Below are 17,564 nucleotides of genomic sequence, written 5' to 3' on the forward strand. Positions count from 1 at the left end.
TGTTAGAGTGTACTTTTTTTTAATTTCCACCTTGACATTCAACACCGGCATTTTCCCGTTACGGTTTCCCAATTGAGACAGTTATGTAAAACACCTGTCTTCACAGCCGGTTCAAACAGATGAAATTAGCTAAAACTAAAGCCATATCCTATCGAAATCTATTGACTAGGCGACATTTAGCAACACATCCAACAACACATCGTCTCACATTATCGACCCGACATTTCATCAGACCAGTTTGCCGCAATATGACCACTTATGTACGTGTGCACATCTACAGCACAGCACTATGCCAGTTCTTTTTTTTTCTTAACGCCAACCGTATTTCCGCCACCCACCGTTCCGATCAGTGACCATCTCGTGTTCCAAATGGTTTTCTGCACTTTCAAGAACAAGTTGTGTCATTATATCAAACCGATGAAATATTTCCGTTTCAATTTCTACACGCGACAATACTGATAACAACGACGACGACCGAAAATGGTCAGTAAAATATGCCAGCGACTACATTCCCGTCGTATGCTTCGAACGAAACTAAACACCGCCATCCACAAACGAGACGATGCAACCGAACTATGCTCGGGGTTTCTTTTTTATTTTGCTCACTCAGTTCATCATCATGGAGCGAATGAATACTGTTTTCGTGGCTCATCTACGCAACCAAGCCAAGCAGTGGTTATGATGGGCGAATGAGAAATTGCTCTGTCAGCTTCAGTATTATGAAATTGTTGTTTTTCGCGACTGTCGCGACGGCTATTCTTAAATCTGGAAATATGGCGGCTGTTGTGGGCCGGTTGGTAACTGATCTATCTCTAGATATCGTGCCTTCCTTATCGAATTTGATTTTTTATATCTATCAACTTTCAATTATATGAATGGTAATTATTTTTTTCACCACCGATCCGAATTTAAGAAAACTAGGATTACAAGTTTTGTCATGTATACGCGAAAAAACGACACTTTTTCAAAATGTGTTTCTTTAAGTACGTTTCAATCTTTATACTCAATAACACATCAAGTACGCTTCCTAAGTAAAGTGTGTCGTCATATGGCTCAATCAAATGTCATCATGTTTTAATATTAAGGGCAGACCTGTTGATATAGAATGCCTTTGAACATGAGACTAAAGCTTGTAACTTTATGACAAAGATCCATGTCACAACATGTTTATATGTATTCTCAAAAATCTCTGCGAACACACCTCCATCGTCTGTTGAACCCCATCTAAAAACGACGCCAGTGGCAAAGTCTGATGCAGTGAACGACTGTCAACGGTATAGATTAAAAAAACAAAACCAAGAAGGGTGAACCAGCAGGATAAGCCGTAATAGTTTTTTTTTCTCTATTTGATAGTTTTGGCCATTAAAACGTATAGTTATATTTATAGTGCGCTAAAATAGAAATTCTAAAACTAATAGTACGGCTGAGTGAATTTATAGAGGTTGGTTAAGAATAAATATGTAAAAAGTAACTGTTGAACCTAATCTAAGATGTATCGCAGGACTGTATCATAGCTAGTTTCTGCATCACTCGGGTGTTCAACTGTAATAACACAGGTGAACGTAATCACAGATCTAAGGTAGAACTTCAAATCTATTATTATATATATAAAAATGGATGTAAGTTTGTATGTTTGTAACGCGATAACTTCGGAACTACTGAACGGATTGCCACCAAACTTGGCACTGGTACTTCTTGTATTTCAGAGATGGTTTAGGGAGTATATTTATAGGGGAGGGAGCGTAGCAAGTGTCATAAACAAGGGGGAGTCATGGAAAAATTCATATAACTTGACAAGAATCGATACGTTTTGAAGACCATAGAAACATTGTGCATACCTTAGATATGACTATATGGGGAGTGGATGTAGCAAGTGCCTTTAAATAGGGGGGTGTAATGTTTAAAACGGCATAATTCCGAAACTACTGAACGGATTGCCACCAAACTTGGCACAGATACTTCTTACTCTTCTAAGATGGTCATAAGCGTATTTCTATGGGGGGAGGGAGCGTAGTAAGTGTTCTTAACAAGGGAGCTCATGGAAAAATTTGTTTAGTTTGACGAGAATCGATACTTTTTTAAGACCATAGAAACATTTTGCATATATTAGATATGATTATATGAGGGGTGGATGTAGCAAGTGCCTTTAAAAAGGGGGGTTAATGTTTGTAATGGCATAACTCCGGAATTACTGAACGGATTGCTATGAAACTTGGCACATGTACTTCTTGCTCTTCAGAGATGGTCATTAGCGTATTTTTATGGGGGGAGGGAGCGTAGCAAGTGTCATAACCAAGAAGGGTTATTGAAAAATTCATAAAACCTTATGAAAACCGATAGTTTTTTAAGATCTTAGAAACATTTTGCATACCGTAGATACAATTTAATGGGGGATGGATGCAGCAAGTGCCTTTAAAAAGGGGGGTGTAATGTTTGTAATGGCATAACTTCAAAACTACTTAACGGATTGCTATTAAACCTGATACATGTACTTCTTGATCCTCAGATATGATAATAAGTATATTTCCATGGGGGGAGGGAGCGTAGCAAGTGTCCTTAACAAAAGTGGTCATTAAAAATATTATCTAATTTGACGAAAATCGGTACTTTTTGAAGACACTTTTTGCACAACTTAGATAAGATTATAAGGATATTCTGTTAGGAGAGAGTGTAGTAAGTGCCTCTAAAAAAGGAGTGCAAAGTTTGTAACGGCATAACTCCGGAACTATTGCACGAATTGCTATAAAACTTGGCACATTTATCTCTTGCTCTTCAGTAGTAGTCATTAAGGTATTTTTAGAGGGGAGGAAGCGTAGTAAGTATCATTAACAGGAGGGGCCAAGAAAAAAAAATCATGAAATTTGACAAGAAATGATAATTTTTGAAGATCATGCAAACATTTTCCATACCTTAGATATGATAGATATGGGGAGTGAATGTAGCATGTAGGGGGATGTAACGGCATAACTCCGACACTACTGCTGCACTGCTATCACATTTGGCTGCTTTTTGCTCTTCAGAGATAGTTGTAAGGGTATTTTTATGGGGGAGAGAGCGTAGCAAGTAACCTTAACAGGGGTCAGAAAAAAAATTATTTAATTTGACGAGAATCGATACTTTTTGAAAACCATAGATACTTTTTGTGCAACTTAGGGTATTCGTGTCCCTCTAAAAAGAGGATGTAACGTTTGTAATGGCCCAACTCCGGAACTACTGAACGGATTGCTATCATTTGGCACAGATACTTCTTGCTCTTCAGAAATGATCATTAGGACATTTTCAGGGAGGAAAATGTGTAGGAAGTGTCCTTAACATGGGGGGAGAGGGTCAATGACGAGGGTCAATTTACGAGTACAGTATATTTCTAGCAACTGAGAGAGGTTCACAAAAATATTCACAAGAGGAAGGGGAAATAAGTATTCTCAACATTGATCTGAATTGACGAAATCATACAATCAATGTGCATTTTATTATGTAAATTGAGAAAACTGTCAACTCAAGGTGATGGAAATAGGATTAAAACAACATTTGTATTAACTGAATCATTATTCTATAGGTTTTCCTCTCCAATGAACGACCAAAATGGTTAACACCTTGATAAAATAAATTATATAAAAACGTGATTCTATAGTACGAATGTAGTTATGATGTTAAACAACTTTTCGTTATAAAGTAATCATTATCAGATGGAAAATTTTGAACAATTCATGATGCCATAAAATTTTTATAAAGAGGAGGGAGTAGCAAGTGATTACAACCATGGAAGCCAAAGGTATTGTAGATCGATTGTGACGAGGAAGTACGGAAGTACGTTACAAGCACATATAGATATGAAACTTGGAGGTTACTAAGAAGGTATTTATAGAGAGAAAGGTGTTTTAAATGTTCCTAACAAAAGGGTTCAAATATAAAACGGGCCCAATTTGTTGAGAATACCATGAAAATTATGATTATTGTGAGATCTGAGATGAGACACTGATCATTCGCAGACTGAACATGAACGGAGTATTGTTCGATCGGGTTTCCGTCTAAGTTATGTTTCACTACAAGAGTATTTCACTAAGCAGGGCAATTTCGAGAATTTTTCTCGACCTTCCCTCCACGAAACATTTCCGAGCAACGCCGGGTAAAATATGAATTATATACCTAACACTAAATTAAATTATACTATGCAGGAGTTTGATACTTGCACCGTACCCTCTCATTTACCGGTAGGAACAAAATTTGAACTGAAGAAAATCACTAAACGTAAGTAGCTTAGAATGAACTGTGAATTGATTGTCGTACGTTTACTGATAAAAATATTACCGGCAGGAAAAATTTAACCAACTTAATTATAAATAAAAGAGTTTGTTGAAATTTTCGGAAATATCATTATTCATCGTATTGTTGTCTGTTCGGGAACAGTCAAGTGTCAAGTGGTTATCAAGCAGCTTTCCAAGCGAGTAGTGTTTCGACAAAAAATTATGAACGTGGTCACGAAAGACTCAGAGAAGACTTCGAGTTATCAATGCATTGCTCTTGGCACAAACTGGTACCCATGCGGTACCAAAACCCCTAAATGACTGCTATCTGTTGACGACCAGGAAACCGTCACTATGTTTCTTACTTTCGACATATACAACTAGAACTAAGCACCATGGGTTTCCTTCTCATAGAGCTTCAGTGGAAACGCGTGTCTGGAATCGCTAGTTATTACTATTTCCCACCTCTCAGGCCATTTTCGAATTTCATCTCTAAAAACGTCTCATCTTTTGAAGAGATACAAGTTTGAAGCCAATTTAGATTTCTTACATTCCCTGGCAAGACAATTCAATCGTGAGACTCATTGAAGTGACAGTTTCTCTCTTTGTGTGTGTGTGTGTGTGTGTGTGTGTGTGTGTGTGTGTGTGTGTGTGTGTGTGTGTGTGTGTGTGTGTGTGTGTGTGAGTGTGTGTGTGTGTGTGTGTGTGTGTCGAAACAAAATATGTTATCACATTATAGCAATGGAAAAATAACCAAAGAGGAACTGTCATTTGCTGATACGCTTTTTTAAAAATTCATGACTCATTAAATGTTCGTATCTTCAGGTAATGTAATTGGGAATTACCAAACAAAATCGTTCAATTCGTCGAAAACCTTGTGTCAGTTGGCGAAACGAAAATTGTATATTAATATTATTAAACATTTTAGCGAATAACTTATATTCAATAAACTATGTTTGACAAATTTCAGGGTGGCAAGTGAATATCCGATTTCCCATAAGCCCAGCTGCTATTACCTTGAACAAATTAGAGTGCTCTAAGCAGGCTATCCCTATGGCCGAGAATAATCTTGCATGGAATGATGGAATATGACCTCGGTTTTAATATTCATTGGTTTGTAATCCAGATCACGAGGTAATGATTAACAGAAGTAGTTGGGGGTATTAGTATTACGGTGCCAGAGATTAAATTCGTTTCCCGTTTTTTCCCGGTTTTTTCGAGATAAAAATTCCCGGTTTTTTGGAATAGGCTCAAATCGCCCCTGTTCATTTTTTTTATATTCTTTAATTCAAACTTAAACAGATATCCCATGTCCAAAACCGATCAGCTAATTGAGGATTGAAGTAATTTTCAGGCATCTCAAAGTATGAAGGACTATGCACACATATCCGGTCCGGTTCAGTACCGGCACGATACCGTGCACGGATACTGTTATTATTTTATCCGTTTTCTATGCGCGCATTCACACCTATCCGGCACAGTGCCGTTTCAGTGCAGCTCGCCGTCAGTGTAGTGTCCGTCCGACAAATTCAAATTCGCCGATATTTTTTATTTTCACTGAAGTCGGTATGTCACTGCATTTGCTGTGTCGAAACGAAAGCTGCACGGAAACGGAACGGTAGGGTTCCGGCAAAAAAAGAACACTGACGGCGCACCGAAGGCACTTTCACTGAACCGTCACGGAACTGAAATGTGTGAATAGTCCTTAAATAGTAAATATTCATTATTACATGTGCATATAAGAAAAGCATAACACTTTTTTTTCTAGCTATGGGTTTTGGTTACACGTAAACGATTCCTTTCGAGTGCACATGACGGTTTTTATTATTTTTTGGTATACATATGATTGAAAATAAACCAATAAGGAACAACAATCCCAAAAACGGACGCTTGCTACTCTGAAAAAAAAAACAAAAAACAATCTATGCTTTCAATTTCAAAGCATTTTGTACAAGGCTTTTTCTTCCGGAAGAGAAAGTGGAAATCTCAGTTCGGCCGGAAAATTATAAACGGCATGATGGCACAGCGAACCTAACAATATCGTCATTGTCAGAGCTTCGACCATGGTACAACAAATTGTCATTGTGGTAATTCGCTTGCTAGCACATCTGTTCAATGAATTGTCATGCTGTGATTGTGATGAAAACCATAAAACCAATTATTAACAATGTCCTATCAGACCAAAAAATTCGAATTTTCATGTAATAAAATTCAATTTAAAATCATTAGATACATATACGTAAGGTACATCAGTTATGTCATCCCATGAAATGCAGCATGTTTACGATTTCGATGCGTTTATGAGCAAATAAAAAGCAAGTAAAAACGCACAAGATATCGATCTATTTTTTCCTAACAAGATTCTAAATGCTTGGGGAGTAATCAGAAAAATAATCAGCAAGTACGAGCTCTTCATGATGAACTCTCCGCTGGTTTTAAGCCAGTTTTATTTCCAATAGCTCAACTAATTCATCTTCTACGAGAAATCTTTCTACAATTGATCTGATGCTAGCAGATCAGTTTAACATTTGTAACTTTCGGACAAACAATCCTTATTGCAGCCCTTTTTTATTGGCGGCAGCTTAAAGCTCTAATAACGCTTTATTTGCAATATAGTCTTCCGTTTATGCCAATATGCTTACATATTTTGTTTCTCTAGCGTGTCGTTGTCACCGGAATCCATGACGGATTACTATTCCAACTAAGGTTTTATATGCAAACAAGAAGCAGACTAATACCTATAGTTTTAAGACATTTCAATAGTTTAAACTAACCTTAAATGAATTCAATGAATAGTAGCACACATCCTGTGCCACGTGCAACAGATGTGATCCGAAAGCTCTCGCAAATCTATATAAATAAAAATGCAGAGGTCATTCTTTGTAATCGCATCATTTAAGAACGGATGTACGGATTTACATGATTCTTTTTTTTTTTTTTTGTTTGATCAGCGTCTACCCCCACCAGGTTTGTACATCAAAAAAATTAGGGAAATTTGACGGAAAAGTGGGAAAAATCCACAAAGTTATTTTGTATGGACAAAGGAATTTTCCGTTGAAAAGGTCGTCAATGATTGCTAGATCTACTAGCAATCATTGAGCTAGATGTTTGGCGCGCAACGAGTTGCATAACTGTATGGTCGTCGAAGAAAAGAATACTAGATCGTAGGAAAAATCGTTTAGCGCACATATTTCACATGCACACTTAATCCATGTAATTTGTAATTTCGAACCATGTGCTTAATTGAGTATCAAAATTATTGCTTGCCAAATGACTCCATGACGGAATGTTTATGACTGTTCTAGAAAACCGCTGTAGGCAGGAGAAGAAGCTCTGATATCATTTGCCAGTTAATGAACTGTGTTCAATAGAGTCAGATGAATAGTGTTGGTCATCGCGGGCGCGAGTTTAACAAACCAGACATTTTTTTCAATGGATCAATGAAAAGACAGTGCTGTAGAAGCGTTAAAGTCAAACTAAGAAATTTTTCTCTCTAATGATTTAGATAAGACTAAGTGCACACGATAAGTGGCGATTAGATATCAATATTCATAGATATATTGCCATTATATATTCAATATTCTGTGAAGAATGTTCAAATTGGTAAGATCAATATCAAATTAAAATTTAAGAGTCGTCTCTCCAAGCAATTAAAAATTCCACTATCATCTTTATTAGAACTCTAAAGTACGCGTTGTACTTTTTGCAGACCCTGTCAGCTTGGAGCGAAATCAATCTTCAGTTCAGCAACGCCATCGCACGGCATCACATTCAACATATCATGTCAATTGTATGGGTGCGCAGTGCTGCTATTTTGGCGAGCACGAATTTGACATTTCTCTCCCCTGCTTCTATATACGAAATTCGATGCGGACTCGCCTGAGGGCACCATGTTCGCAAAAAAGAATGTTGCCAATGATTTGTTCGGAAAATGTGAGAGCTTGATATCTTGTTAATATGATGTCTTTGCTTTTTGGCAACTTGAACGTACAGAACAAGTTCTGAGAAAACTTTCTCGTTCCTTAAAAACTGTACAAGTACTGCTTCAAAGTTCGTTCTGTCGGGTGATCATTCACATATGAGTAATTCCTTAAGAACGGACTTTGTATGTTACTTAAGCCAAATTTTTTATGACGAACTTTTGGTTGCATAAGCTATATACAAATTGTAACTATATATTACTCAAGCGAATGAACAACTTTAGAAGAGAAACTCTTCAACATTGGGTTAAGTTTATCAATACAAAAAGCTGGTTATTGAGCTTTTTTATTAATTACCGAAAGTAAGAATTACATCTGGAAGAGAATACGTAGCACTCCACATACTTTTTGTTGAAGCCATTAGAAAGAGGTTCTGTACAGTGAACGAGATGACAATCTGTGCATTTGCTCAATTTTCGATTAACAGAAGTATTTCACATCAATCTTTGGTAAAGCAAATGTGTGTCGAATTCCGTTGATTGTAAGTTGAGTAATCAGAAAAATAATGGACAAAAACCTTAACCAATTAGTCGTTTGACAATTCTTCTGTTCGAAAACATAAATTCGACCAAATAGTTTTTGGGCGAGACGAAGTTCGACGGGTCAGCTAGTATATTATATATCAATATGGATCGCTTTAACGAATCCATTACAAATCGAAAAAGACAGCACAGTAACACCATCTCGTGACAAAAAAGATTATTAGTTCAGTCATGTTTAGCAGTTTGCGTTTAGCGTGCATCCAGAAGTGAAATGTCAAAGATAATTGAGCATGATGCCCACATAGAGGTGTGAACTTTTTTATATGTAAGTGTGTTTTTTTTCTGACGAAAGTAAATACAAACGAATCGAATCCAAAGAAAAAAAATCCTTTTTTGTCCTGTTATTGATAACAACTGAAAAAAAACTCTGCTTCCTGATTGATTTAAAACTGTCTGCCCTTAAAAATCGTTGGACGAGGCATGGAGTGTTGACCCATTTTCCAATAGAATGTATGGGACAACAAGTTGTTTCAACACTTTTACTGAACATCTAGCTCAAACTCAAAATTGGAAACTGTCTCCTACTTTTCACTTGTTGAAAAAAAAAATCATTATGCTAATCACTGTTACTCATTCGTGAGCTAGTAATATTTTTCCCGGTTTTTCACTAAAATTCCCGACTATTTCCCGGTTTTTCCAGGTGAAACCAAATTCCCGAGTTTTTCCCGGTTTTCCCGATTTTCCTGGTCACTTGCCATCCTGATTTTAGCAATAGGAAAATAATCAAAGAAAAACTGTCATACGCTCTAAAAATTCACCATTCAATATTGATTTTTTTATTTGCATGACTCATAGAATGTTCGTGTTTTCAGGTAATGTTTTTTTGAGCATTTTTAAGTGTCATACATTTGAAATAAATTTACTGTTTGATGAATGAAATTCAAGTGTGTTATCAATAGAAATTAATATGATTTGGTTTGAATCCGATTTAAAGTGACATACACTTACAATTAAAGCGTCGAATCAAATGCGATGAAAATAAGTGTAAAACACATCAGTCCAACATGTCGATTTTTATCAGTGTATGTTATTAAAAAACCTCTTCCTAATTCTTTTGACATTCAAACAGTCTCGTTAAAACAAATTTCGTTACGATAATGTCTGACACGAATTTGGGTTGATTTTTTAAACTAATTCGGATTGTTTTGGTTAGTTCGGAAAAGTGTGACTCAACGCTTACGTTGCGTTTTAGACAACATTCTCGAAACTAAAAGTAGCTACAATAATGCATTTGAACTTACGTCACTTATACCGTTATATCTCCGTAACGGGAGTAACAACCAATCAATTTGTGAGATTAGTTTACTGCGTAAAAGTAGCTTTCAAACAGCTTGTGAAAATCGGTTTGGCCGTCTCAGTGAATATATGGCGGAGAAAAATCTTTGAAAGGTACACGCATATACACATACATACTACCTTGATGAAGAAGTTTCCGGAGTCACCACTATGTGGCGCTCCCAGTCACCCGATTCGATTTTATGTTTTTGGGTTGCCACATCTGTCATTGATATTCTATCAAATTTTCAGCTTGATACCTGGACTTTTGTGTAGTAATACGCCGAAAAACACCAGACTTGTGGGCAAACAACTCGTGGATCTTGAATCACGATAACGCACCGTCACATAATGCCATCGTTATCCATGAGCATTAGACTAAAAACGAAACGAATTCCATTTAGTAACCACCGAATTCACCTGACTTGGCTCCCGGCGACTTTTTTCTATTCGGTCGGCTCAAGAAACCGCTCCATGAAACGCTTCCGCTTCTCACGCCATGGTTCTTTGCTGAAACAAACTATTCCTGAAAACTTTTTGTATCACTCGGCAAACATACGAATTTGGTAAATCGATAAGAAAAATTGAACCTGACGATCTTTCTCGTATTGGCGACAAGAATGTGCTAATTAACTTGAAAACTTGACTCCCCGAGACCGATTAAGTACTATTCGATAGCTTATCAACTCGTTGCGTCGATGTCGTAGCGCTTTACAAAGTAATTTCATATAAATCCAAGGAAACAATTTCAAAGTAAGTGTTTCTTATGCAAAAATGTCCGTAGAATCGATTGCCAGTAGTGATAGTGACCGCAAAATTCAATATCATTCTCATTTTACTTTTTTTTCTGACATCACTTTGAAGACTGATGCTTAACCCTGATAAAACTGAATGTATCTTATCAGATGGTATTCGTGACATGTGACCACAAATAACTGATGCTTAAATCGAGAATTAAAGGCCCTTTTTTCAACAACAGCATCATTAACGTGCACTGCCCACATGAAGACCTGACAACGAGAAAGAAACTGCTGGAACAAGCTTATGACGGCTGCCCACGTAGAGACGTAAAAATTGTACCGACCGGAGATAGAAGGTATTCCGATTGAACAATAATAAGGCCGCTGGCGTTGACCAACTACCAAGCGAGCTACTAAAACACGATGGTGATACGTAGAAACCTCCAGAAATTACATTACAAATAGTTCAATGATCACATAAATTGTGTTATATCTCTTCAACCAAACTTTTATCTCAAATCCTAAAGCCGATCAAATACAACCTCCAAAAATCAAACTGTAAGGAACTAGTATAACGAGTCGAATAGATTTAGTGTGTAGTTGGATTCATCTAGAGTCGGTATAAAAGACCGAACCCATTTCCCCTCTTTTATGTAAATATGTTTTTTGTGTACATAAGGAAATTAGTTATGCTAAAAGTAAAATAGATTTGATAGATCACTTTGATCTGGACTGGTGAACTTATCGGACGCTTTTCGTTTTTATTAAGAACTTGATCAAGAAAGTAATTCCTTCAAACAGTGAGTATCCATATAACAGTGGCGACGAGCGAAAATTAGGTTAGTTATTTTCGCGTGTGATATCTACTCGGGAGCGGTCATATTTCGCAGCACAGGAGTGCATTGGCGAGAGTTCCGGCTGTAAAGTTCGATTCGGTGGCGGCATTTTGGAGTTCCGTCAGGGTGACCAGAATTACCAAGAGTGTTCAGAACTCGGACAATAGGTTACCGGTGAGTACAAAGGCTTCCGGGGCTTTAGAAAAGCTCAATTGTATTTGATTTGAATGTGAATATTGTTATAATTCTATATGACTAAATAGGTGTATTCTTGATCGATTGTTTTACTAATTCTTTTCTTTATATTGTTCAAATTTTTAGCCGGTCGCAAGCGACGCTCTAATGCTTTGGCCACATGTGGCGCACTTTCAATCCGTGACATAAGGCAATTTCTTCACGTACGAAGAAGGATTTAGGAAAAAATCGAACGGTAGAGAAACCTGATACAGGAAAAATAAAAGCCTCTGGCCAAATTGCAGGCTGGTTTAGCAAGCAGAAATCGCTGACGCTTGAGGTACGTGTCCTTTCATTATTTTTTTTTATTATTGGTGTGAGATTTAATTCGATTAGGCATGGCGTTGATTGGATCGATTGACCCATATGTAATGGGCACGTCCTTTTCCAATTATATAGAGCGTTTGGAATATTTTTTCTCGTGCAACACCATTCCTAATGAACGGAAAAAGGACATCTTCATGAGCTTTTCCGGTATGCGCATTTTTGAGGAATTAAAGTTACTTTATCCAGAAGTAGATTTAAAAACCTTAAGTTATGACGCCATTACAAAAAAATTAAAGGAAAGATTCGATAAAGTTGATTCGGATACTGTCTTAAGGTTCAAGTTTCGCTGCCGGAGACAAGGACCGACAGAATCCGGAGAAAATTTTATACTGGCAGTAAAACTTCTTGCCGAACAATGCGATTTCGGGAAGTTTCGTGATATGGCCATTAAAGACCAGCTTATATTTGGGGTTTACAACAAAAAATTGCAACAAAGATTATTAGACGAAGAAGACTTGTCAGTTAGAACAGCAGAAAAAATTTTTAAAAACAGTGAGCTGGCAACGTCAAGAGCTCAGCTCCTAAATTCAGATGAAAATTTAAATATAAATTCCGTCAAACATCGGTTGGGAAGAAGGGAGAATTACTATGAATCGCGAAATGACGATTGGAGACGCGATAGATCTCGAAGCAGAAATGGCCGCGACCGGGAAAGTCGTTTCAACCTTTACTCGAGTAGGGGTAGGTCACGTTCAGTACACAGATCAACCAGCAGAGGTAGATACTCCAATTTCGTGTGCAACTTTTGTAAACAAAAAGGGCACATACAAAAAAGCTGTTATAGATACAAAAATCATCAAAGAAATTCGGTCAAGTCAGTTGAGGAAACTACGGAGAAGGATGACAACGTTTACGATTATTTTAAACGGCTTCGGGTTGATTATAACAGCGAAAGTGAATCTGCAGGTGATTATGCATGCTTGATGATGAAATCCGTAAATAAAATTAGCGAACCTTGTTTCCTTAACGCTAATATCAATAACAAAACTATTAAAATGGAGGTAGACAGTGGATCGGCGGTAACAGTCTTTTGCAAAGCAGATTTTTTTAGCAATTTCATGCACGTTTTATTGAAGAGCAGCAGGCGGAAACTTATCGTGGTAAATGATTCTTCCTTAGATGTTCTAGGATCAGCTCTGATGGCAGTTACAATCAATGGCAAAAATGCCTTGGTTGAGTTAGTGGTGATAAACAGCGATCACCGTTTCATTCCTCTTTTAGGCCGGGATTGGCTTGATGTATTTTGTGGAGATTGGAGAGGGAAGTTCTCAAATATTTTTGCGATAAATTCCTTGATGCCCCAATATACTTCTAAACAGATTTTAGATCAAATTCAAATAAAATATAACAACATTTTTGATAAAAAAATATCGTCCCCAATTGTGGGTTTCGAGGCTGATTTAGTGTTACGTGAAGATAGGCCGATTTTCAAAAAAGCATACGAGGTTCCGTATCGCCTGAAAGATAAAGTGAATGAATATTTAGTAATGCTTGAAAAAGACGGAATTATTTCACCCATCAAAACGAGTCTTTGGGCATCTCCAGTAATCGTGGTAATGAAAAAGAACGACACTATTAGATTAGTTATAGATTGCAGGGTTTCTCTAAATAAGGTTTTGATTCCAAATACGTACCCGCTTCCTACAGCTCAAGATTTGTTTGCGTCTTTGGCGAATTGTATTTTGTTCGCTTGATTTATCTAATGCTTACACACAGCTGAATTTATCAAAGAAATCAAGGGAGTTTGTTGTAATAAATACTATGCGGGGCCTTTTTATTTACAATAGGCTTCCGCAGGGCGCTTCTTCAAGTGCTGCCATATTCCAACAAGTAATGGACACTATATTAAAGGGACTGAATTATGTCTTCTGTTATCTTGACGATGTGTTGATTGCTGGAAAAAATTTCGAGGATTGTTCTGCAAAGCTGTTTTCAGTGCTAGATCGATTACATAAAGCCAACATAAAAGTAAATTTTGACAAATGCAAATTTTTCGTTAGTAAATTGCCTTATTTGGGGCACATTATTTCTGAAGATGGTCTGATGCCGAATCCAGATAAGGTGGCAACAATCCAACAAGCAAAAATTCCGGAAAACGTAACGCAACTTAAAGCATATCTTGGACTCATAAACTATTATAACAAATTTTTACCAAACCTCTCTTCGACTTTGAGTCCTTTGTACAAGCTATTAATGAAAGATGTAAGATTCGTGTGGAGTAATATGTGTGACAAAGCTTTTAGTGATAGTAAACGTCAGTTGTTGAATGCTAACATACTTGTATTATATGATCCAAAAAAACCAATAGTTGTGTGTGCTGATGCTTCTTCTTATGGACTAGGTGGTGTAATTGCCCACATAATTGATGGAGTAGAAAAACCTATTTATTTTACTTCTTTCTCGTTAAATTCCGCGCAAAGGTCTTATCCAATTCTTCATTTGGAAGCCCTAGCGATTGTATCTACAATAAAGAAATTTCACAAATATTTGTATGGGCAGCGATTTATTATATATACAGACCATAAACCACTTTTAGGAATATTCGGAAGATCTGGGCGAAATTCTATATTTGTGACAAGGTTGCAACGTTACATAATGGAATTGTCTATATATAATTTTGATATTCTTTATAGGCCATCCGACAAGATGGGTAACGCAGATTTCTGCTCGAGATTCCCACTCGACAATGAAATTCCAAAATCGATAGAGAGACAATGCATTAATAGTTTAAATTTTTCAAATGATCTCCCACTAGACTATATTATGATTGCACAGGAGACTAAACGTGACCCTCATTTACAACAGATTTTAAAATACATAAAACAAGGTTGGCCAGAAAGAATAAATAAAGGCTTAAGAGATATTTACTCTCAGCATCAAAATTTAGAAGAACTAGAGGGTTGTTTGATGTTTCAAAATAGGGTTGTAATTCCTTTTTCCTTACAGACTAGAATATTAAAACTTTTGCATGCTAATCACGTGGGGATAATAAAAATGAAACAGCTTGCAAGGCGAAGTGTCTACTGGTTCGGTTTGAACGCGGACATAGATTCTTATGCAAAACAATGCGAAACATGTATTAAAATGGCGACAGTCCCAGGGAAAAACATAACGTACGAGTGGAGGTCTACTTCCAGGCCTTTCAGCCGGATTCATGCTGATTTCTTTTATTTCGAGAGTCATGTTTTTCTATTGATCGTGGACAGCTTTTCTAAATGGCTTGAAGTCATCTGGATGAAGTTTGGTACAGAAGCAGAAAAGGTTATAAAAAAATTTCAAACATTCTTCACATATTTCGGTTTACCAGACGTAATTGTTACAGACAATGGACCACCATTTAACTCTAAATATTTTGTCTCTTATCTTGAAAGGCAAGGAATTAGGGTATTGAAAAGCCCGCCCTATCACCCACAAAGTAATGGCCAAGCAGAACGGCTGGTGAGAGTGGCTAAAGATATTCTCAAAAAATTCCTTATTGATTCTGAAATGAAATCCTTGGGCATGCAAGACCGGTTAGACTATTTCCTTTTTAATTACCGTAACAGTTGTCTCACAAATGGAGGGGATTTTCCGTCAGAAAGAGTTCTTTGTTATAAGCCAAAAACTTTATTGGACTTGGCTAATCCAAATAACAGTTTTAAGCATCAAATTATAACAAAGGAGCCCAATGAGCTACCAAAATCAAGACATACTGAAAAAGAATTGATTGATCCTTTTGCTCAACTAGTCGCGGGAGACAAGGTTTACTACAAAAATAATAATTTAAAAGAAACACAAAAATGGTTAGAAGCAAAGTTTATTAAAAGAATTTGTACAAACATTTTTCAGATCTCGATCGGCTCAGTCTTGATCTCGGCCCACAGGGGGCAGATAAGGATTGCCAATAAACAAGAACACAGGCGCAATGTGGCGTTTCAATTGCCGGACACATTCTATCGCTTGCCAAGTCGTGGCACGAAAAGACGTTTTGAGGACTCAGATGACGACACACCGTTCAGAGGGTTTTCACCGGAACCACCACCAGCTAGAAGCGAGTTGCATCCAGAGGCGTTGCGTTCGAATGAATCGAGCAATAAAAGTAGCGTTATCGAATCCGCTACTTTGAGGAGGTCTACAAGAGCTAGGAAAAAGAAGTTTGATGGAGAATATTTGTATTTCAAGTGAGATGGTTAAACCTTGCTTTAATTTTCATTATTGAATACCGAAACTAAGCTTTGGTCAGAATTTTAATACTTTATGAAATGTAAATGCTGAATGAGCATAGGAATTATATATATATTTTCTCTTTTGTTTCAAATGTTATAAATGATTTCAAATAACTTAAGAGGGAAGAATTTGTAAGGAACTAGTATAACGAGTCGAATAGATTTAGTGTGTAGTTGGATTCATCTAGAGTCGGTATAAAAGACCGAACCCATTTCCCCTCTTTTATGTAAATATGTTTTTTGTGTACATAAGGAAATTAGTTATGTTAAAAGTAAAATAGATTTGATAGATCACTTTGATCTGGACTGGTGAACTTATCGGACGCTTTTCGTTTTTATTAAGAACTTGATCAAGAAAGTAATTCCTTCAAACAGTGAGTATCCATATAACACAAACCATATTACTTGGAGAACTTCACAATAGCGGAAGCATGCCTGTGTTTTGAAGCGAACGAATAGGATTATTTTTCCAGTACCGTACTCACCTCGTTTGCTATGTAACTCCTTGCGTTTTTAAAAATATGACTTGTCTTGACAATCTTCACCCTAGGACTGCACTTTTGTCTATACGACTGTAGACTTTAACTTCAGAGACTAGTGCTAACTTGAATACGTTTTGAAATCAAATATGATTACCGCTTCACTATTGCCCTTATATGAATTAGTGCCAACAACATACAAATAAAAGCAATCTACACTGACCAAAATAGGTACGATCGATTCCTATGTAAATAGTACTTCAATTTAAAATGATTTTTCATTTCAATCCAAAAACAAAGCGAATTTTTTTAGATTTCATGTACAAATTGTACAATCTATTGAAACGAACTACATGTGTTAAACAATGGAAATGGATTACAGCACGACTGCAAATGTAAAACACTTGATTCGGTCAAACGAAAATCCAATTAAAATCTATACGGGCTTTATATACATTCGTTTACAAAATTCATACATAATCAGGCGGCAACGATATATTTTATCGTTTAGAATTGCATGACATGATTTTTATCAGTGTACCAAATCGTCATTCGGTATTGTGTTCAATGTGTATAGTGAGGCATGTAAAAAACCAAAACAAAATTTCGCCGACGTTGACATTTTACGCGTGAAACCACTCATTGAATATTCGCTGCGCAAGTCAAGTTATTGGAGAACGGAGCGGAACGTCGCATGTTTCA

General features: G+C 36.8%; 1 protein-coding gene and 1 long non-coding RNA gene across 4 annotated transcripts in view; one reads left to right on the forward strand and one right to left on the reverse strand.

Moving 5' to 3' along the window:
• LOC131431924 (SUN domain-containing ossification factor) overlaps positions 1–17,564 on the reverse strand; it is a 65,118-nt gene that overhangs the window by 45,894 nt on the left and 1,660 nt on the right. Inside the window, exon 1 of one of the 3 annotated variants that reach the window (XM_058597886.1) lies at positions 339–518. The exons of the other annotated variants lie outside the window; for them this stretch is intronic. The gene's annotated coding sequence lies outside the window, so the exon portion shown is untranslated. Of the gene's footprint in view, positions 1–338; positions 519–17,564 lie in introns of those variants that run through there. 3 annotated transcript variants of the gene reach the window in all.
• On the forward strand, positions 11,347–17,060 carry LOC131431925 (uncharacterized). The gene is made up of 3 exons (XR_009229757.1): positions 11,347–11,791; positions 11,939–12,131; positions 16,007–17,060. It is a non-coding gene; the product is annotated as an uncharacterized LOC131431925 (long non-coding RNA).

This window comes from Malaya genurostris, chromosome 2, assembly GCF_030247185.1.
Source record: "Malaya genurostris strain Urasoe2022 chromosome 2, Malgen_1.1, whole genome shotgun sequence".
Taxonomy (NCBI): domain Eukaryota; kingdom Metazoa; phylum Arthropoda; class Insecta; order Diptera; family Culicidae; genus Malaya; species Malaya genurostris.